Source organism: Sorex araneus, chromosome 2 (assembly GCF_027595985.1).
Source record: "Sorex araneus isolate mSorAra2 chromosome 2, mSorAra2.pri, whole genome shotgun sequence".
In the NCBI taxonomy this organism is placed as follows: Eukaryota; Metazoa; Chordata; class Mammalia; order Eulipotyphla; family Soricidae; genus Sorex; species Sorex araneus.
Genome location: NC_073303.1, coordinates 145001038 through 145023948, shown reverse-complemented (window position 1 = coordinate 145023948; position 22911 = coordinate 145001038). Strand labels below are relative to the sequence as shown.

Here is a 22911-nt window from a genome sequence, read left to right as displayed (position 1 = left end):
CCAAAAAAGTGGAATGACCATCAGTTACAATAGGAATTATCTTGCTTTTTTTACCATTCAATGCACTGTAAGAAAAATTTGCTGTCTCAGTTTCCTCTTCCAAAACACGAGATAGCAAACAGTACGTTCAAATGACAGTAATTTAACTTTCAGTGTCCACTGTCTTGATTTAATTTAAACCAAAACTTAAGAACTAAACACACAACTATAATAGTTTGAGTATTGTGTTGAATCCCTCTAAAAACAAAGTTCAAAGATCAATTAGTCTAACTTATTTCACACAAGGGAAACAGATTTAGGAAGGCTATTAAGTATGTTTCCTGAGACCTCGTGGTGATTCACTGTAACTGTCATTGTCATCCCGTTGCTCATCGATTTGTTCGAGTGGGCACCAGTAACGTCTCTCATTGTGAGACTTATTATTACTGTTTTTGGCATACCCAATATGCCATGGGTAGCTTGCCAGGCTCTGCCGTGCGGGCGGGATACTCTTGGTAGCTTGCCGTGCTCTCCAAGAGGGGCGGAGGAATCAAACATGGGTCGGCCACGCTTCCTGAGATACCACGCAATTTGTTGTAAAGCTAGAATAAGAATCTACACCAGAGGGGGCTGGGGCAATAGCACAGCGGGTAGGGCATTTGCCTTGCACGCGGCTGACCTGGGTTCGATTCCCAGCATCCCATATGGTCCCCTGAGCACCGCCAGGAGTAATTCCTGAGTGCAGAGCCAGGAGTAACCCCTGTGCATTGCCGGGTGTGACCCAAAAAGCAAAAAAAAAAAAAAAAAAAAGAAAATACACCAGAGTATACCCTGATGTATATATGTGAATAGGCAACATCATTGTTTTATAATCAAAGGGCAAGCCATTTTAATGTGAAAGTGAAAATAATAATAAGATGCTTGAGAATAGATGGTGTCATAAATTATTTTCCCAAATAAAAAGGATCCAAAATTATTTAAAACATTTTTTAAGTCATGTTCCAGAACCTGGAGAGAGCATTCAAGGGATAAGATGCTGCCTGGCATATGGCTGGCCCGGTTTAATATAGAATACCAGCCCTGCACAAGGTCCCATAGGCACTGCCAGGAATGATGCTGGATCAATGGTAAAAGGGACCCAAAGCCCCAACTCCCACAAATGTCAGACTTTGTCATTCATTCAGACATCAAACGTTTAGCTATCTATTGTATGAAAGTTTAGAAAGTTCCAGAGGCCAGATAAATAAGCTAAGATACTACTAAGATACTACTGCCATGATTTGTCAGAAAATGTGCTTACAATGACAGTAGCACAGTGTGAAAAGCGGTATTAGCAAGGTATCAAATGAATGTTACTCTGAGAATGTGTAGGAAGGAGCAGTAAGCATTAAATTAACACGTTCAAGAACCCCTGACTTCTTCATTCATAGTACCAAATTGTGCCTGGAATTTTTTAAGAACATGTAATATCCACTGGTATTTAAAAAAAAAAAAAAAAGAAAAGAAAGAAAAAGAAAACTGTTAAGATGCATACATCCTAAATTTCTCCTTATATAACACTAAATTCTAAATTTTTTTTGCACTTAATGCAAAATGAGAGTTTGTAATAAATTGCCCGATTTTTACAAAAGTCCTGTTCATTCCTTTTCAACTGGTTCATGAATCATTTACTCTCAGAGCAACAAGGACACAAGGTGGCACTGTCGTGCTGACATTCATTTTCAGGGTCCTTTTAAATGGACAAATAGGAAACAGGCAAAAGGCCTCTTGTGACCATCAAAACTAGACTTTTAATACTGACCTTCTGCTCAGTCTGCCAGCACTGAGTGGCCAAAGAAGGAACAAATCATTTTGCACTTCGTGACTAACATAGCATGCCTCTGGAGAGGAGAACATACACCTTGGATGGTTTAAGCAAAATGTCCTAGGTGTGTTTACAGAAATGTCTAAAGGCATAGATTGAAGTTTAGCCAGTCGAACGTTATAGTGAGCTGTTTACCATGGGCAAGGTTAGAGGACACGGACCTCCTCTCCATCTAGTGGCCAGTGGGGAGGAATGGAGCCATAGTAACCATCGTGTGTTTCCCTCAGCTCAAAGCAACCCTTTCATCAAACCACCCAATTGTGTCAGGTTGCCTAGTAAACAACAATTTTTGGCATATTACAGTCATTGAATCATTAAATAAACCCAATAGTATGCTGGCATTTATTTAAGCTGAGAGCAACCACCACCAAATATAAAGCTTGTGCTCTTTGGGATAACATTAACTCCCTTGATTCTTCAATCATGACCAATCTAAACTTCTGTCCATATGTTTGTGATTTATAGGTAGAAAAATAAGCAGAATTACCTACATAAAGAACTATTTAAAATCAGAGCACACATTCCTTGAGATAAAAGAAAAATCTAAAAGATAGCATTTCCCTTTATTTTTAAAGGCAAGAAAATTAAAGAACAGAGAGATTATGATTTATTCAAAGGCATAGAGTCAAGACTAGAAACCAGGTCTCCAGATTTAGCCACTTTAAATTCTTTTGGGGCATTAATTAATGCCTCCTGCTCTCCAAGGCAGAGGTTTTTCTTTTTCTAACTACACCATAGGGTTTCTCTCAATACACTAGAAAAATAATTAGTTTCTAAAAATTTTATTCACAAACTTTCAGGCTAAACTGATAGGACTGAAACAATTATATATGCAGTTTAATGTATCTTTATATAAATAGGTATGTTTTAGACTTCTATAAAAACAGACTTTTATTTTTATTTTTAAGCTAATAAATGATTATGTGTTTTACATTTAGAAAGTAAAGGAACAACTGGCCCGGGACGGAGCCGAACATGCTAATCAAAACCACTGTACAAAAGTGGTCTTAGAAGTCAGTTGTAACAGAAAAATAAATTCATCCAGACTGACAGAAACTTCAGATTGACTTTTGTTTCCTGGCATATAAAAATTCACTTTAAGAGAAAAGGTACACAAATTTATTCGGTCGATCACTTTATTAATTTTAATTGAATCCATGATGCTGTCTTAGGGCGTGCTTTGGGAAAGCATTCTTGAAACCTGTACACCAAGCATGGAAATCTACCACAGCTCCAAACCCAAAGCTTATAAGGCAAAAGGTACAAAGAAAGCCTAGCAGTATTTTAGAAAATGCGAGATGTTATGAAGTTCTCCTCAATGATCTTCTCTTGCTGGTGACAGTGAAGTCAGTCTTGAACCGGAGGAGGCAGATCTGCTTTAGACAGGCAGGGGAAGAACAAAGTGTTACCTCACATAGGTCAGCAGGCTCTCACTAGGAGTTGAGGAGGAAGACTTTTACTTTTATCACATTTACAAATGAACCCATCCCTTTCAACAATCTCTTGACTCACAGAAAGGTCTAGATATGCTTCTATTCTTTTGCATTCTAGAAATGAGAATGAAGGGATAAAAATCATTGTTGACTAGAGGAGCTAGAAAAACTAAGGATCATTCCATTTTATTTTTGGCTAGCCAAGTGCCCAAATAATGAGGAAAAATGACCACAAGTTGGAGACATTAGTAAATGTGTGTGAACTCAAAACACACACTCCTAAGACAAAAGAAAAAAATGTGCCCAGTAGCTTAGAAGATAAAGAAGAGGAACCAACAAAATGAAACTATCCTTGCATTTTTACCTCCTTCCATTTATGCAGTAAAAGAGAGAGCCATATTCTACAAGAAAAGCCACATAGCCTCAGACAGAGTTTTATGCTAGTCAGTTCTGGTTTGCTGAGTTTTAATCTGGTACATGAACTGTCAATATAACTTTCAATCTCCCAGTTACTTTTCCTTAACTGGAAATCAATTTTTCCTGTAGATCTAGGGAGAGTACTCCAAGAACCAGAGTGCATACTTGAAAAGAAGACCTAGGCTCACTTCCAGGCACTACCATGTTCCCTGAGCACCAGTGGGAGTGTCCCTAAACTACTGGCCAGGAGTAGCCCCTAAGCACCACCAAGTTTGTGGCCCAGAAACAAAAACAAAGAAGCAAAATAAAACCAAGAATCACAATTTGATTACAACAGTGACTCACAACATAAAAATCCCTGAAAGAAAAGGTAAAAATACCAATACTAAGGTATTTTTCAGTAAAAAATAATAATGATTTCTAAATACTAAATTAGAATTTAAATTCAGAATGCTTAAGAAAGTTTAGATTAAGAATTTTCAAAGAACAAAATAACATGATTACATTAGATTTATAGTCATTAGCAGTTTTATTTTTAACTTATAGGAAATAATTTTAATTTCCCAGATACAAAACTCCATTAAATGGCATTCTATTTATTGAGTTAAAATCCTTATATCTGTCACTTAATAGAATTTTTTCAATAAATTAGTAATATTTCAATGCATACTGTCTAATATAGAATAACTAATCATCATAACTTTAAACATAAAAGTATTCAGTGCCAAAATTCTAAAATCTGAAAGGTAAACACATTATGTTATAATTACCAGCCTTTCCATCAATTTCAAAAGTGAGCTTAAATATTCAGAAATGAATAGCAATATCACAGTTTCCATCTGGTAACTAGAGGGGATCAATGAATTCATAGCACTAGCTCTTTGTCTCAGCAGATTCACTTAAACGTCAGTAGTTTAACTGTTCCCAAGTTAACGGCAGTTATATAAGCTTTTCGTTGGTTAACTGAACTACAAAACACGCTGAGCTGGAATTTCAGTTGAGCGTTAAAAGATTGCAGAGGCAAGATCCATGTCCTCAAGCTGATTACTTCCAAGTGAACTGTAGAATCACCAAAAGGCTTGATCTTGGAGTAGATGAGAGATTATGGAGCCAAAGTCAAGCATAATTTTTCCACAGTTGAGAGATGGCGTGCCAGTTATTCATTATTGCAGTTGAACAACTAGAGTGATATAAAAGCCCTTTTTTCTTAAAGGCTTTTGCATGCTGTTTCTAACATCCCTGATAGACGAGTTAAAATACACATACAAGATCATGATACTAGATAGCAGTGTTTCTTCCTACACTCTCAGTCTCTGCTTATGATGAAATTACAAGTAAAAGGGTTCAAGGAATATATTTTGGCTACATGGAGTTGAATTGGCATCACTATAAGTTAATGATTAAATGTTAATATCTATGTTACAAGAAAACATAAATTGAAGGCATTCTCTGGAATTTCTAGGATACATATACTACCCTTGGGATTTTGGTAAAGGATTAAAAGGATTTTGCAAATTACTTGACATTGGCTCTAATCCCTAAAGATTCTGCAAAATACTAGAAATTACCTAAGCAATGGAAACACTTGAAACATGGGTTTACAAGAAAATTACAAGTTTCAAGTTTAGTCTAAAACCTATACATGATTTGAAGTTTGGAGCAAAGAATCAAATGGCCAATGCTGACTCTGGTGACACTGTAAATAATACCTAGTGATTATAGATAAGTTAACCAAATTGTTTACATAACAAAAATTATTTAAACAGTTGATTTCTAATTTAATAACAACTTTTACATGTGTAGCATACTTGCTCAGCTGCTCACTGTTTATTGTCCTTGAGTTAGAGTGAACTGTTTCTATGTAATATCTGATTATATAATTTGCTTGTGATAGTGTACAGAGCCACACAAATTAAAATATTTAGATTTTCTTTTCAAATCTATGCATTTTTCATGCTAATTTATCCCCACTGGTTAAAAGATTTATGATGGGCATATTATTTTACATTTTTGTAGAGTAATACGTATATTTTTCACTGAAAAATACCTTTCTTAAATGGATTCTAATAGCAGTGAACTTTAACATTCATGATCAACTTTTTTTTTAATTGAATCACCGTGAGATACACTGATACAAAGTTGTTGGTGATTCAGATTCAGATATACACTGTTCCAACACCATCCCTATTAGACCAGTGTGCATTTCACAACAACTCTTAGACCTAAAAGAGGCCCACCTTTGGACTGAAGAACATTGGAACTAGCAGCATTCAAAGGATGTCAACATCAGTCCGTTTTCACCAGAAAGGGTCACTAGTAAGCAGTATTAGCAAAATTTGGCTTCCACACATTTCGTCTTGTTATCCTGGGGCAACACATTTGCTCAGGGTCTGAACGGGCCTTCCTAGGCAGCAGCAGTTAGCCACCACTCAAGTATGCACAAGTCAATGAATATATCCACTGATAATTTCTATATTTATATAAAGCCAGAACATGTGTAGATAATCACACAATTGGATATTTATGAAGTGCCAGATTTTATGAATACAGGAATTTAATTAGCACAAAGACTAATCATTAAAATTCAAAAATAGATAAATAAACAGGAATGCCATTTATTTGTTAACATTTTGAAAAAACTATGCAGCTGCTCCCCTTTTGATGATTCTATACTTCTGGGGGGAACTGAGGAGGAAAGTGTCCATGAGTTTTGAAATCTTAAAAGACTAAGATTCAGGAAATTAACATATAGTCTTTATATTAAAAATAATCACAGTGATTCTCCCCTAAAAAAAAAAAAAATTAAACCAGCATGTGCTAAGCATTTGAATTAAATTGTCTTGCATTCCACAGTTTGGGCCCTTTCTGAGGAGCCAGAGCTGATTTTCATCAGATAGGAGTTAAAAAGCACACACACATCACTCAGTACCAAATTGTTTTAGCTACAGGGCATGGCAAAGCATGAAATAACTGCTTTAGAGCACTTCCTCATGTGGGTGTGTTAGATAACTGTCTACTCCAACATTAAAATGAAACATACTGTGACCTGATCAAGACCTGAGGACTTGCAACAGGCAGATTCCGTGTACTGATAGGAAGAGTCCACCATAACCAGCAAAGCTGCCTAATGAATTTTTCTGGCACTCTTTTGCCCTCCTGTGATGCAAGCCTTTCTTTCAGCCTTCTAAATCCCTATACAGCAGAGTACTCCAATTTTAAGTTTACTTTTGCACATTTTATAATTGTGACAGACCCTTCCAAGAATGGTCAAGTATTCTTTGTACTAAAAGTATTTTCAATCTATTGAATACTAAAAATGACAGTGCACCAAAAAAATCCATATGCATAGTCTAAAAATCAGGCCAATAACAAAAATGACTACAGTTTCATTTTACTTTTTCTAAAAGACTAAAGTTTTACTTTCTATCCTAAAAAACCTCAGCATTTTTGTTTGCTTCTTGTTAATATAAATGTGCTAAACATGAAAAAAATTAAATGTCATTATCTACAAAGAATCTATGATATCTTTATCCATACATCTTGAGAATACATAAATGTATACAGAAAAAACCCACACACATGTGTACATAAAAAAGAGTAGTTATCATGACATAGATGAAAGATTTATATTTTAAAATAGATAAATATTTTAGAAGGTTTTCACAATGCTAATATATAAAATAACAGGTGCAAAGACATATGCACTTACGACATACTCATTTTTAAACAAATTTTGTGCTCAGAGTCAGAAATAGATGAAATCACCTTTGAAACGCCATCTACTGTATACCATATTAACAGACACTTTGAATAGACATCCCCAAAGTCACCCTTTATGTCTTTGGGGTGTGAGAAATCTGACAGGCTCAAGTTGGTGTCCTTTTGATTTATCCTATTTAGTCAAATATGACTTCTGACTTCAAAAGACAGTTTAGACAAAATAAGCAAATTTAAAGTCTCCAAATACATTTTCAAAAGAAAGGAAAAATAAAATTTCTGGAAGAAAAAAGTTCACAACCCTCTGAAAATAATAGGTATTTAATCAACATTTTACTAGGTTTGGAACTTGAGAATGTGTTTGGGATTCTGCTCTAGTGTCCCAGGTGGGTTAAGAATATTGCTTTATGGACTTCTTTGTGTTGTCAGAGAGGCCTAATGGAATTTTAAAAAAAAGTCTGCCACTTCTATTAAATAATTTATTATGAAAAAGGTGATTGTTATTATCAAAGATCACTATAGATCAGCATCCATTTTCTATCCTTACTTGGATATCTGCTAAAAACATTTGTGTATCTATAGCAGTTTTACTTCTGGACAAATCCAAATAAACCTCCATTAAAGAGTCCATTTCAAATGGACCTATTTAACAATTCCTTTGAATTTCGAAGAACACTATTCTGTGAAAACTCTTCAACAATGTCAGCTAGTTGTGAAATGCAACTTTTCCCACCATTAAAAAGGAAAAAAAAATAAAGGAAAAAGAAAGCACCTCAAAACTATGTTTGAAATAACAAATACATTATTTATAGTCCCCGAAATGTTAAATGAATACTTACAGTTGTTGCACAAGATGGCCTGATACACTTCATAGCTTCCACTTTGTAAAAAGATGGCCAGCTCCCCACTCACCCCCCCACCCCAGCATAAATAAACAGTAACGTACTAAAAGGAAACTGTCCTAGGATAAAAACTGCTTGTTAAGAAACTCTGCATTTTCACTAACCACAGTGATAGCCCTATAAATGTAAAAGTTCATCTACAAAATAAAAGTTACAAAGCACAGTACTTTATTTCTTTCAAAATATACTTCACAACCCAGCTGAAATACAGAAGAGTGTATGGTGAAAAAAAAAAAAAAAAAACCTACTAGATTCCTATCCACCCTCAGCAGCTACCCCTCACCTTATGGCCTATGCCACCAAACAATCATGCTGACAAAAAGTATTCAACCTGCTTCAAGGATTAAAACTGTAAATATGGACTTTAAACTTCAATGCAAAACAAAGAACAAGAGTCTCACTTTAGTAATACCCACCCTGGCACTGCAGCTAAAAAAACTCATTGGCACATAACTAACAAAACCCAGTTAGCAATAAATAAGGACAACATGATATATAGATAGACAGATGGAATTGCATAAACAGACAAGAAAAGCAAAGAGACTAACAAACATACGGAGAGGTCTGTTATAAAAGAGTGAAAGATACAGTTTTATTTGCTACTTTAGTGAGAAAAAACAGGATTGTTTGGAATTATTGTTAAAGTAATTAAACTGAATCACAAAGGCACACCCTTAAACAAGTCAGAAGAAAATCAGGATAGGTCTCCTATAGATGTTCCAAAATTTAAGCTAGCAAGAGCTCTGTCAAACTTAAATCTGGGAATTAAAATTCAAAGGAGAAAGGGGAAAAAAAAGCTTTGGGGGCTACAGAGATGATAGGCAGAGGAGGGACTGAGGAAGCAGGATTTTTTTTTATGAAAGTTGTCTGCCCTACCTTCTTCCCCAGCGCTGAGTTTCTCTTCTCATAAGCAGTGTCTCCCTGGAAGTACAGTGTGAGTGGTAATGACTGCCTGCCTCCCTAATGAGTCCATTTTCCTGCTCTTGATGTTGTGTATATACACACACTGCAACCTACCTTACAAACCACAGAGACGGGAAGAGAGAGAGAGAGAGAGCATGAGAGAGGGAGGGAAGGGGGGGCAGAGAGAGAGAGAGAGAAACAGAGACAGAGCAAGCGAGTAAGAGAGAGAGAGAAGGGGAGAGAGAAAGAAAAACAGAAAGAAACAGAGGGGAAAGGCACAGACAAAGCCCTCCTACCAGACAGCAGACAGCCCTCCTTCCCCTATCCAGCAAAATTCAACTCGACTAATGCAGCAACAGGTTCAGTATTGCCAGACTAACCAGAGTGAAAAAGGTATATTCTCTATATCATTACTGCTTGCAAATAAACAGTTTAAGAGCAGCTGGCTCCACCTTCTTTATTTATGCTCCATTATGAGGAATGTATTGTTTCAGTTCTGGCACACAGTACATGTAATTATCATAAATACATTTTTTTTGCATATTAGCAGGAAATAGTGAAATGCCTAACCTTATTTGTGCAATGTTTTAAATTTATTCTTTAATGAGAGAAGAGTGTCAACAAATCTGCTCTGACAAAAGCCTAATAATGATTTTAAAGTCAGAGCAGTCTTAAAGGAGGCTGTGAAAGAAACAGACTCCATACAATAGGAAAACTGATTTCAGACAAACCTGATAACTGCAAAGAAGAAATCATTGCTTAATAAATAAATCAAGACCATACTCAAAATTGCAGGCAACAGCAGAATTAAGTTTAATTAAGTAACTACCAGACTAGTACTCTAAAGGAGGAGACTGGTTTCTCATTTGAAGCAGCTATCTGTACAAACATCACAGTGCAATGTACTCTGTGTGAACAGGTGCAATGCATAGACTACATGATGTAACAACAACAGAAATAAATCCCAAAAGGAGCTTCTACTATAAGGAGGACAAGATTTTATATAATATAATCTGAAACCATTGCAAATAACTCTTGTTCATTTGTTATAACAAAAAAAATTAAAATAATCAATGCTTCCAACTAATCCTTCCTCAATAGAAAAAAATATATTTTCTTTGTCTGATACCTCTTTTTTCATGTGCTATACCAAAAAAAAAAAAAATGCTGGCATTACATTCCTCACCCTATCACATGCACCCAATCCCTTTTCAGCTAAGTACCTTTTCTCCCGTAAGTGATAAATCTGCAGTTATGGCATTACACACATCAGAAAACTAGAGCCAATTCACTGTCTTTGTATTCCATTTCTTTAGAATTAAACTGTTAGTTAGTCTATCTGAACTGCCCCCTTTCTGTAAATACTTCTATACAGTGGTCTGTATGTTACTTAAATAAGACTTAGGAAAATCCCAATGAAGGTGGGAAATTTTAAAATCATCTTTTAAAATTTTACATGAAGTGAAAACCATCAGTACATAAGTTCTACTCAACTCCTGCATTTGGGCACCAATAATTAATTACATAATGAATGTATTAATTATAAAATCATCCTTTGGTGTCATGTTTCATCAAGCTTAAAAATTAGGTGCAAGTATAAAATCAGCCTCAGTTGATGAAATAAATAACTTAAGTATTTAAGTATATAACTTAAAGATGTATTGACTCAATATTGAATCAGCTATACTTTCACCTGATTTATAAAAACATTTTAGAATGTCAGTTCAATCGTAGCATTGCTAAGAACAGAAATCAGTAATGTTTTACCATTTTAAAGGTAAGTAACCTATATCATGCAAATTAGAAGGTGCTGTCTAGGGTAAATAAACTATATCATGCAAATTAGAAGATACAGCCTAGCCATGTATTATGCAAACTGTTCTGTGAAAATTCTAGAAAGAAACCAAGATTCCAAACTCTACAGTCTCAGTCTCGCTAGAAAGCCAACAATTCTAATTTTCTACTGTTAAAATACACCTTTCTCCTGGGGTATTACTTAAGAGTGGACATGTAAATGCACCTTTTTTAAAAAAGTAACAAATTCCTATTTCTACCAAAATGCTTGAAAAAACTTTCTAAAATTTATGCGCCATGATTAAAGTACATGTATGCATTTCATCCTACACTGATGAGCCTAGAAGTTGTTTTTCTATTATTACCCTAATGTTCTTCAAAGTGTTATGCACATACACTAAGAAAAATAGCACTTTGTTATAACGTGATGTTATTTCAATAAAATAATTTAGAGAAAAGTAAACAAGACTCATAATATAACAGACCAAATCTAATTGACCATTTTAGTATATCTTGACTTTTTAATATATTGGTTTTTTTTATTTTATTTTGAAATAAAGATACAGTAGTTGATTTCTACCGGTAGGAGTCCAAAGGAATGTAAAGAACCATAAAAGGTAGTCTACCTTTTCCAAAGAACACCTAGCTAGTTGAACGTAAAAGAAAACAAATATTTTGGCTTAGTGTAAAATGCACAACATCTCAAAGCTGCGTATCTGGACACTTGACTAGATTCCAAACACGTTAAGTGGAATATTCTCAGCACTGTGGACTTCAAAAACTCTCTTGCCAGGACGAACACCCACAGCACTTTGTGAAACAACAATCTGAATTAATAGATTCTGGAAGTCTTCAAACTATTTATTACATTCACTGCATATGTTGATTGCTATGGAGCAATTCTGGCCTATAAGACTTGGGAGGTAAAACATTGGTTTTTCACCCACATCACCATGAATATGTAACCACCTTCAGTTTGGTCATGTCCTGTAACTAACTACTTTTGGCTTCTATTAACTTATGAGAAAGATAATAAAATTTAATTTTAAAGAAAATAATTTAACTGAAAACATTATCAGACACTGCCCTAAGTATATTTTTTAATTTATTAAAAGCAAAAATGACCCAATGAGGTTGAGATAAATGTTAGGAAAGTTTAACAGGTGAAGAAACGGACATTAAGTGATTGCCTAAGATCACATTACATATAGTAATGGGATTTGAATCTAGCTCTCTGGTTTAGAGCTAATGAGCTTAATCCCTATAACTGTACTTTCTCCCAAAGTCGCCCTTGATGGCTAATATCCCCTCAAGCCAAAGATTCAGTTATTATAAATCAAACTCAATATGTCCTGATTTCTCACCATACTATGCTTACTAATATTATAGCATAAGTCTGCAATCAAATTCAGTTTGTTCTCAGTACAGCTGCTTTAAGATTTCTTTTTAAATTTACATGATCCAGGGGCCTGGGAGGGAACCTAAAACTTGGAGTGCAGGCCTGCCACCTCAAGGACCTGAGTTCAATCCCAAGAATGACATCCTCCAACCTCTCCCAAGTGTGGCCCTGGTGATGCGCCCAGAATCACTGGACTCTGGCACCACTGCATTGCTGGTCCAAGCACTAAACTCTCAGGCCCATACTGTAGCCAAATTATAACTGGGGTCCCCAAGTACTGCTTCAGTACTGCTTGTAAATAATAATTGTAAAAGGTTTTGATGATCTTTTCAATAGTCTTTATTTCTAAATGTCCATAAGTATGTGCTTCCATATTCCTGATCAAGAAATTCAATGAATTTCTATGATCAATGAAATTCAAAAATTAAACTGTAAGTTTAATTTATGGATTAAACTTAGTTTAATCCATAATGTTCAATCAAAATAACTCATACACTATTTATAGTTACAATAAATTATTTCTTGCAATGCCCTTAATTTTTAAATTTTTTTTAAGCCTACATTGTTTTTCACACGCACAAACTGCCCCCAGCACCACGTATTCCCATCAACGGCCAAGATCCAGAGACTATAAAAGAAAGCTCCAGGAAGAGTGAGGCTGCGACCTCTTATAGTCTGTTCTCCCTCTCAGAGAACCCAGCAAGCTACCTGACTGTACAGCTGAGCCTGGCAAGCTCCCCAGGCCTATTCAATATGCCAAAAACAGTAACAATGATGGGTCTCATTCCCCTGACCCTGAAAGAGCCTTGAATGAGGCACAGTTGGGAAGGACGAGTAAAGAGAGGCTTGCTAAAACCTCGGGGCTAGGATGAATGTAAACGTTACTGGTGCCTGCTGGAGCAAATCTATGAACAACAGGATGACAGTGATACATTGTTTTTACTTCTGTTGTTTCTGTCAGGGGAAGGGGTTGTATACTCAGCAATGCTCATGGCTTACTCCTACCTCTTCACTTACAGATCATGCCTAGTGGTGCTCGGGGAACCATACAGAGGCCTGGGGATAGAACCTGGATTGGCCTTATGCAAGGCAAATGCCTTAACTACTGTACTCTCTCTCTAGCCCCTAAAAGCTAGTTCTTAAAGATTCCTTAGTTCACATATAAACTAATACTAATGCAAATGCTTGTTTAAAGACTAAAACTAATATAATTTTCCTATTTATTAGAGCCTTGGATACTACTGGAATATCAAGGATTAAATTACTAGCCAATTTGTAAGATGTCCTAAGAATGACACTTATACTGTTGGTTTTAACTGGATCCTTTAGAGATATATTTTGAAGATACTGACACTAATTTTTTTTATCATTGTGATTAACTAAACATGGCCCTGAATGCCCAGTATATGCCATACTCTATACCTACAAGTGAAAGTGAATATAAAATGAATTACATACATCTGGATAGATATGCAAACAATATTAGTACGAGCAAATTATCTGGACAACTCATAATATGTCACAATGATGCGGCACCTTCAATTTCGTTACTCCCTCAAAATGCTAAAAATAAAATTCAACAAAATATACCTAAATATATAGTCTAATTTAAATGTAATGACTTAAATGACTTTATGGCTATTTAAATTTAAATCATTAGCTGTGTGTATGTGTGTACATGTATGTATAAAGCAGGGAGACAAGCTCACATTAAATTTGGAGATAATTTATTCTCAAACCAAAATGTGGTTTTAGAAATCCATATTGTTCATTTTATCTATTTTCCCTAAAATGCCTAACATAGTGTGTTCTACGAGAATATAGTCTCTCAGTTTTTTTTATATGATTGTGGAAATAAGTAACACTGTACTACAGCATAAAATTTCATCAAATCTAAGCAGAATTTCATTTTTTAGAGTTATAATAAACTTTGATCACAGATTGTTGTACTGGAGAATGAAAACTTTCAAAATTAAAGAGAATGAGATTTTTTTCAAATAGAAATAAAATCAATTTATCTCAAAAACTTTAACAAATATCCCCAGTATACTTTTACTGAATTCCTTCTTAGGTACCATCAATGCTTTTCTATTATGAGACTGTCACTGTATCACTGTCATCCCCTTGCTCATCAATTTGCTCAAGCAGGCACCAGTAACATCTCCATTGTGAGACTTGTTGTTAGGTTTTTTTGCCATATCAAATACGCCACAGGTAGCTTGTCAGGCTCTGCCGGGCAGGCGAAATACTCTCAATAGTTTGCCAGGATTTTGCTCACAAAACAAAAAAAAAAAAGGAAATTAAAATAATACCTTATTTCCCAAAACAAAATGAGGAAAAGAGGGAAAGTGGTAAATCAAAGAATTGTGTGTTGCAGTGAACAGTGTAAGAGTTTCTAGTACATGAGTGAAAAGTCAAAGTCCACATTAAAATAAAATGCAACACTAATTACTGATTTTTGTCATTGTGGACACCATCATAAAGTCAAATTCACGTGGCACAATTTTATCATAATCCTTAATATCTGTCATGTTTTTAAATTGTATCCTATCCATCCCAAGAAAAATTAGGAAAACTTGTAGATAAAACATTGTATTTCTAGTTGGCCAGTTATAAGATACACATACCTAATTTCAATTCTGGCCAACATATTTTTACAATTCAAACAAAAGTGAGGTATAACATGTAAATTATACTGTGGGGTGTAGTTTGTTTCTGACCCTTTGCATTGTTATAGTTATCCAACCTTTAATATGCCTTCCTTCCCCACTGGACTGAGAAGCCCAGAGGTTTGAAGCCCTGGTGTTCTAACACTGGCAAAATATTTAGAATACAGCTGAAGCACACAAGTTTCCTAAAACAAATACATGAACAGTTGTACGAATAAACAATCAATACAACCGTATATGGGATTTATTAACCTCAGTTAAAAAAATTGTAATAAATTTGAGTTCTAATGAGCTTACAACCCCCTAAACAGTGTTTTTAATAATTACTAAATCACATATAAAACACTGTTACAGAAGAAAAGTTGTAAGAGAAAATAATTCCCTATAGCCTTTTTTAATATCTGAAAAAATTTATGATAAAACTCTTAACAGGTCAACTCAATACCTCTATTGCAAACCACAACACCCAAAAGGAGAGAGAGTGCAAAAGGGAATGCCCTGCCACAGAGGCAGGGTGGGGTGGGGGGATGGGGTGGCAGGGGTGAAAGGATACTGGGATCATTGGTGGTGGAAAATGGGCACAGGTGGAGGAGTGGGTATGACCATTGTATGACTGAAATGCAAGCACAAAAGTTTGTAAATCTGTAACTGTACCTCACGGTGATTCACTAATAAAATATTAAAAAAAAAAAAAAACTCTTAACAGGCCAGGAGAAACAGAGTGGCCCAGGTATTTGATTTGCGTGCCAATGACTCAGTTCAATCTGCCGCAGCCCTTATGGCTCCTCCTCTGCCAGGAGTGATCCCTGCCTGAGTGCAGAGACAGGAGTAACACCTATCACCACTATGTGCAACTTCCAAAAAACACAGAAATTCCTAACGTAAAAGTTATCACCTACATAGCTAGCATAAATTTAATTCCACATAATTTCTGCAATTTATACTCGCCTTTGTATTTCATTTATCCATTGTTTCTTTAACTTCTGGAGCAAAAGTGTTCAAGTGTAAGCCTAAACTTGGTCCTCAACTTAATGGGATCATATCTCTGAGGAAAACACTTTGGTAAACTGGATGAGGTCAAAAAGTGCACCTGAATAGTTCTTGTAGAATTAACATACGGCACACAAGAAACAAATTATTTGAAGAGAGAGCAACAAAAATACAAGAAAAGAGCAGGAAAATATGAAGAATGATATGAAGGGGAAAATTCCTAGTCCCAGAATAGAGCTATAGTAAGTATAGGGCGTTTGCCTTGCACATGGCTGACCCAGCTTCGATCCCTCACATCCCAGATAGTCTCCTGAGAGCTGCCAGGAGTAATTCATGAGTACAGAGTCAAGAGTAACCCTTCAGCATTGTGGCCCAAAAACAAAATAATAATTTTTTTTAAAAAGAAACATTCCCAATGCTCAAATGGCTAAAATAATTTTGAATAATAATAATTCTAAGTAGTTTATTTTTTTTAATTCTTCTCTCAAACATTCAGGACAGTCTTCGGTAATATAATAAGGAAAGGAATGAAAGAATAGAAAAACAAAGATATCGTTAAGATTGAAATTTAGGCTATGTATCTGCAGCTTTGATTTTTATCATAATTTGACAGCATGTACTCTGAGAAATTATTTTGCTTGTGGGTAGAAAGTCTTAAAGATGTCCACTCGGCCTGACTGGGACTGAACTTCCCTGTTCCAAGCTAAATAAAATGAGATTTCTGGAAACTCCTTGTAGCTATGCTGATAAGACACTGCTGTAAGCATGCCCCAGGTTCCTATGTGATGTATGAAGCAGTAATGCCCTATAAAATGGTTCTTGAACCACTGAGCTGTGTCTAAGTTTTCAGGTGTTTGCCCGGCCTAGACCCACCTGTCTAATCAACTGGTGTAAACACCTAGTTCTTCAGCCTTGCTTTCTCTTGGTGCGCTCCATTAAGTAAACTCCCATTAAAACAGTATTTCCATACATTCATCTCAATACTACAGTTAATGCAAACAAGGAAGAGTCTTTCATCTGGAGAGGAAGCAGAGACAGGCATACCCATCAGTGCTCAGGGCGTCTTCCTGGCTCTGCACTCCAGCTTCACTGCTGGCAGGCCTCAGGGCTCTCTTTGGAGTGCTGGGCATCAGACCCAGGTCTGCTGCATGCAAGCCTACAGGCCATATATCACTCAAGACTGGCACAGAAGATTCTGAATACTTCAGAATTATTAGGAGTAACTAGTGACACTAGGAGTAGTGGCCAATGATGCTGAATGGTGAGTAGTAACAAAGTATAATGTAGTTGGAGAAATAGTAGAGTGGGGAAGGAACTTGCTTTGCATGCAGTCAGCCCAGGGTCAATCCCCATAAAGTCCTGAGAGCCCACCAGGACTGATCCCGGAGCAATACCCATGTAGCCCAAAAACAAACGCAGAAACAAATGTCAAATATATCTGCAACACAGAATGATTCATCCATGAATGCGTGCTTTACATTTCCACAAATATACAGAAAAAAAAAAACATAGCCATGTCAAAAAAGGGCATAGAGATTAATATCTGAATTATAACATGTGACTGTTGTTTTTACTACTTCTACAAACTGATGTGAAATAGTATGTTTACCTTCAGAAATTTAGGGGAAGACAGTACTTTCATGGCCACATCTGTACAATTTTTAATCAAAGGATTAAGTAACATTTTTAATCAAAGGATTAAGTAACACTGCAGTATTTCCCTAGCACTATAAAAATTCAATATATACTACATGTCTCTTCCTAATCCTTGCTCAATCCTCTCTTCCTAAATAATCTAGAATATTGTTAGTAACTGTCTTTAAAGTTTCAACCCAAGTATTATGTCAGCAGCTTACATTTAAAATATAGAGGAAAAGAAACGAGTGTATAATATAGGGAACTAAAATTTACATAGAAGATATGAATGACATTTATTGTTGTCCAGCCTCCCAAGCAGTGGTCAGAAGGCCACTCAGTGATTTTCTGCTGATAACACCAGATGGGCCAGGGATAGGGCCCTAGAATGAGGTACTGCTCGGGCCCTACAGTGCTGGAGAGCCCCCCAGTCACTCTGCTGTGCCCAGGGGGCTACAGGTCTACACCCAGTGCTGCACCAGGGTCGAGCACACGAAGATGTATGTCTTACCTCCCTGTACTGTTTCCCAAGCCCTGAAAGACTTATCTTTATCGTCAGCATGTGCCCTCAACACTCATCCACAGACCGGCACAACAGCTAGAGCCACGGGGGCAGACCAGTGATTTTGGACCGTTCTACACCTATGAACTGGCAGCAGTCTGTGAATCAGACTGAAGACCACTTTTCTAGAAGAGTAACTTATTAGGAAGAAATGATGGAAAAAGTCTAATGATGAAAAAAATGCTGAAGGTATATGCCAGATAATTTCAATACTCATGCTAGTATGTTTGAGGAAAAAGGGGTATGAAGTATCTCAAGGTAGAATATAAGGCTAATGAAAAGTCAAACATAAATAAATAGCATTCAAGTGACAAAAAATTCCATGCTTATATTCAAAACCAGTTTGATAAAAGTGTTGGAAACATTAATAACAATCTGTCCAGTGATTTTGAAGCCAGTTATTAGTATTAGAGTCAGCATATCAGCAGCCTGCTAACTTCTCTGAGGCAACAGGCCAAAGGAATGATTGATAATGAGTAGAAATAGTATCTTTTGTTTTCATTTTCTAAAAAGAAAATTTAATTCCAGTGAATTAAGAGATAATAACCACATTCTTTAATATATACATCAAATAAGTTTTTGGAAAACAATTTGCATGTATCATTCTTAATTTTTATTAAAACCAAAAAAACTTTATTAATCATACGTACAATATATTAAATGTTTTATTGTAGTCTTATAAAATATAAATTTAAATAAGTATCATACATGTGTCATGGACTGAGCAATAGCACAGCAAATAGGGCATTTGCCTTTCATGCAACTGACCCGGGTTCGATTCCTCCGTCCCTCTCGGAAAGCCTGGCAATCTACTGAGAGTATCCCGCCCACATGGCAGAGCCTGGCAAGCTTGACCAAATCGATGAACAATGGGACAACAATGCTACATTGCTACAGTGCTACATGTGTCATGGGATTTCAAATATAAATTTCAAATATAAACTTTGGAAGGAATTACCTTAAATTCCATTTTTGTAGTTAGAAAATTCCATTAGAACATTCTATAGAAAATTCTATTTTTGTAGTCGGGTGCTTGAAAATTATAAATTAAAAAAATTCTACTTCGTGTTGAATATCCACAAATTTTGGATTATCATCATATTAAATAAGATGTTCCGTTCAATTTCAAACTGATGACATTTTATCACTTTGAGAATCTAATCATCAGACTTCTCATAATATAGCAATATTTCTAACATAAGTAAAACCTATGTGCTATATAAACATAAAACATACATCTAACCAGTTGAGGAAATAGCTTTATTGGTAACCAATAAGTGAACAGTCTCATAATTAAATGTGTATTAATTATGAAAAAGGCTATGAAAGAAATAAATCATTGTAGAATTCATTTTTAGAAACTTAATTTCTAAATTATTTAGAAATATATTGGTCTGGAATTTCACTACAGACTTAACTCTATGATTTAAATAACCTGAAAACCACTCTAAGCTAATGTTTTAATAAAATTCACATGGTTTCCACCTAAAACAATTAAGCTTCTTCACCTAAACTCCCTCTACAAATAAGTGCATTTAGTTCAAAATGCAACTCAGTAATAAATTTCTAGTTTCATATTTTAATTGTATATGTAAAATATGTGTTTAAAATAATACATGATTATATACGCAAAATATAGCTAATAATGAATCAGCATACATCAAAAAACAAATGTTACTGTGACTATTCATAACTTTGAATAAATGATACATTACCTAATGTGTACTCTTAATAACCAACCTAGCTTTAGGTAACCAAATGAAATCCATCTTCTAATATAAGCTACTCAGTTAAAATGTAGTTTCTACTATTGAGCCACTACACTTATTCTCCACTTTTTAAAAAATTATATATCCCCTTCAACAAAAAAAGGGGGGTGTTGGGCCACATCCAGCTGTGCTCGGGGATCACTTCTAATGGTACAGGGGAAATATGTGGTGCCAAGGTTACAACTAGCGTCAGCCGCATGCAAGACAAATGTGTTACCTGTGGTACTATCTCTCTAGTCCCTCAAACATATTGAACTCTAGGTAGATCATTTTGTCAGTTGGTGCTCATCCATTTCCACCCCATTCATGCTCTCTTCTCCTGTGCAATCTGAAAGCTACACTTCCCAGAAGACTTTGCCCAAAGAAAAAATACTAACAGAAATTCGAAGGGAATTTCATGCCCTTTGCTTTGATACCAGAAATCTCAGCAGTGGTACTTAGCATCCTCTGCAGCACAGAGCTTTTGGGATCTGCCTCACAGGACTGCTGATTACAACAGCGGTATTGCAACTATAGAACAGCAGCCACCATCACAGGTGACGAAGCTACAGCAGCCTTGGCAAATACAACAGCATCAACGCTGGACTCCTGGACTCTTGCTATGTTAGTAAGAGTGCCAGCACCTGACTCCCAGTAAGGCAATGGTGATCCAAGAGCTGGAGTAACAGCACCAATGCTCCAGCTGCCTCAGCAGCACAGTAATTTTGAGCCCTAACAACCATTTTTTGCTTTCTTATAGGTACTCAACGGTAAATAACATTGCCACCTACTTTCCTTCCACCGGACATTCCAAAACAACTTTTTTGGTTTGTTCTTCGAGGCCACACCGTACCCCTGGCTCTACACTCAGGGATCACTCTGGTAGGGCTGGAGGGACCAAACCGAGGCTGGCCGGGTGCAAGGCAAGCACCTACCTATTGTGCTCTCTCTCCAGTGCTGGACATTCCAAAGTTTGTATCATCAGTTGTCTAGATTAAATCCCCTCTTGTGAGTCAGTCTGGCTATCTAACTGGGCACTGATTATCAGCCCATACCATGAACATATTTATACAAAATATATGTTCGTAAACTACAGACAGTATACCGAACACATTATGGAACACGTGAAGCAGCAACAGGCACTTGAAATAATGCAATAAACAAGTTAACAGTATTTTAAAGTAAATTTTAATTTTCTATTTATCAACAATTTTTAAACATTTGTTCTCACTGAAAGCAATTTCAATAATATGTGTCACTCTTTATATTGTAGAATGTTATTTAAACCTTGCAAAACAGTTTTGAAAATCTGAAACTACACTCATTATTGTGCTGCTAAGCGGCCTGGGGGGGCTGGGGGGTATCATAAAAAAAGTAGATCCAAAGATCCAAATGGAAAACAGGCATCACTGGTCATGTTTATTAAATTTAAAAAAAAACCTCAGTTTTGAATCCCAACCACCAATTATGCAACATATTTTGTTGAAATTTTGCTAGATTTTCATCTTCAAAATCGGTCATTTTTATAAAAAGTCAATCAATTCTAATACGTAGCATTTTACCCCACCCCTTGCCCCCAAAACAAACCTAAAGATTTTATTTGGAAGATTTTTAAACAACCTCTAAAATTCCACTCTAGCTTATTACAAATATGCAAAAACATTTTTTAAAGTCTTAAATTATACAGAAACTAGCTGTTCCATTACATTGGTTTTAGCTACAAAATCACATTACAATAAAAAAGAAATGCCAAAAACTTCTCATGAAAATGCTCTCTACCTACAGTGGGGTCTTTTGAAAACTAGTTACCTTCTCAGTCATTGTTAGCTTCATTATTTTAAAAGACATAAAAATGTCTTTTAGCCCTAGAAATATGTTAGCCTGAGAAATAAAATGCTGACAACTACCAGTTATACAAAATAATAATAATAAAATTTAAACCGTAATTATTTAAATATAAATATGTAGCTTCCATAAATTTCATGCTGCTTTTGTCTTTTGGTAGGGGGTAGCAGATGTGAGTCCCACAGGCTGTTGGAGGCAAGTCCTAGCTCTGTTTTTGTGGGTGGCTGCTCCAGGTGACGTCTGAAGGCCTGTGATGCTGAAGGCCCAGCAAGGTCTGCTAGATGCAATCGCCTTAACTCCTGTACTATCTCTCCAAACCTTGTTATTGTTTTGGATTATCTTACCGATGAATAATATACAAATATCAGGGGCCCCAAAAATAGTATTCATGGTCAGTTCCTAGCTTATTAGAAAATATAGTGTGAGGATCGTACTAAATGTTAATGTTTTCCCTTACTGGATTCTATTCTCTACCATATTTTAAAACTTCATTTCATACACTTTAGTATATTTTGGACTAGATTTGGTAAATAGCTTTCTGATAAATGAATGAATGAATATCAAGTTTACAGACAGCTCTGTATTCTTGGGCAAAAGTCTTTAACTTTCCAAACAAAACAACTATATAAATACCATTGTGCTCAGAGGACAAGACACTGTGGGAATCAAACATGAATGTTCTGATGCATATGCCCCAGAATGTTAGGGAATGCACTGCACCTCTTGAGTTATCTTCCCAGCCCCAGAAAAACTCATTTTTACATAATTTTTCAGAATGTATTATTTCACTCAGAAAGTATTTTCTCTAGTAATTCTTTTATTGCTTCACTAAACTGCAGTTTTTGGTATTACTAAAATTGAACCTAACAAGTATCATTGGCTGAAATATTCAAATTATTGGTACTTTTGCACCACTAGTAAACCTTTCACACTATATAATTTATTGAAGTACTTTGTTTCTTCCAATCTACAGCAATGTTTCATATGTATCTTTGAATAGCATTTATTGTTAATAATGTAGTTTTCTCTGTTGCCATATTATTTTAATGTAATA

At 35.7% G+C, this 22911-nt stretch overlaps 1 protein-coding gene across 5 annotated transcripts in view; it reads right to left on the bottom strand.

Annotated features, from left to right (window-relative positions):
* Nucleotides 1-22911, bottom strand: part of ZBTB20 (zinc finger and BTB domain containing 20) — an 897756-nt gene that overhangs the window by 854910 nt on the left and 19935 nt on the right. For 3 of the 5 annotated variants that reach the window (XM_055125914.1, XM_055125917.1, XM_055125924.1), the window contains exon 1: nucleotides 9189-9309. The exons of 1 other annotated variant lie outside the window; for it this stretch is intronic. The gene's annotated coding sequence lies outside the window, so the exon portion shown is untranslated. Of the gene's footprint in view, nucleotides 1-9188; nucleotides 9310-22911 lie in introns of those variants that run through there. One more of the 5 variants, XM_055125916.1, reaches the window with a different exon arrangement.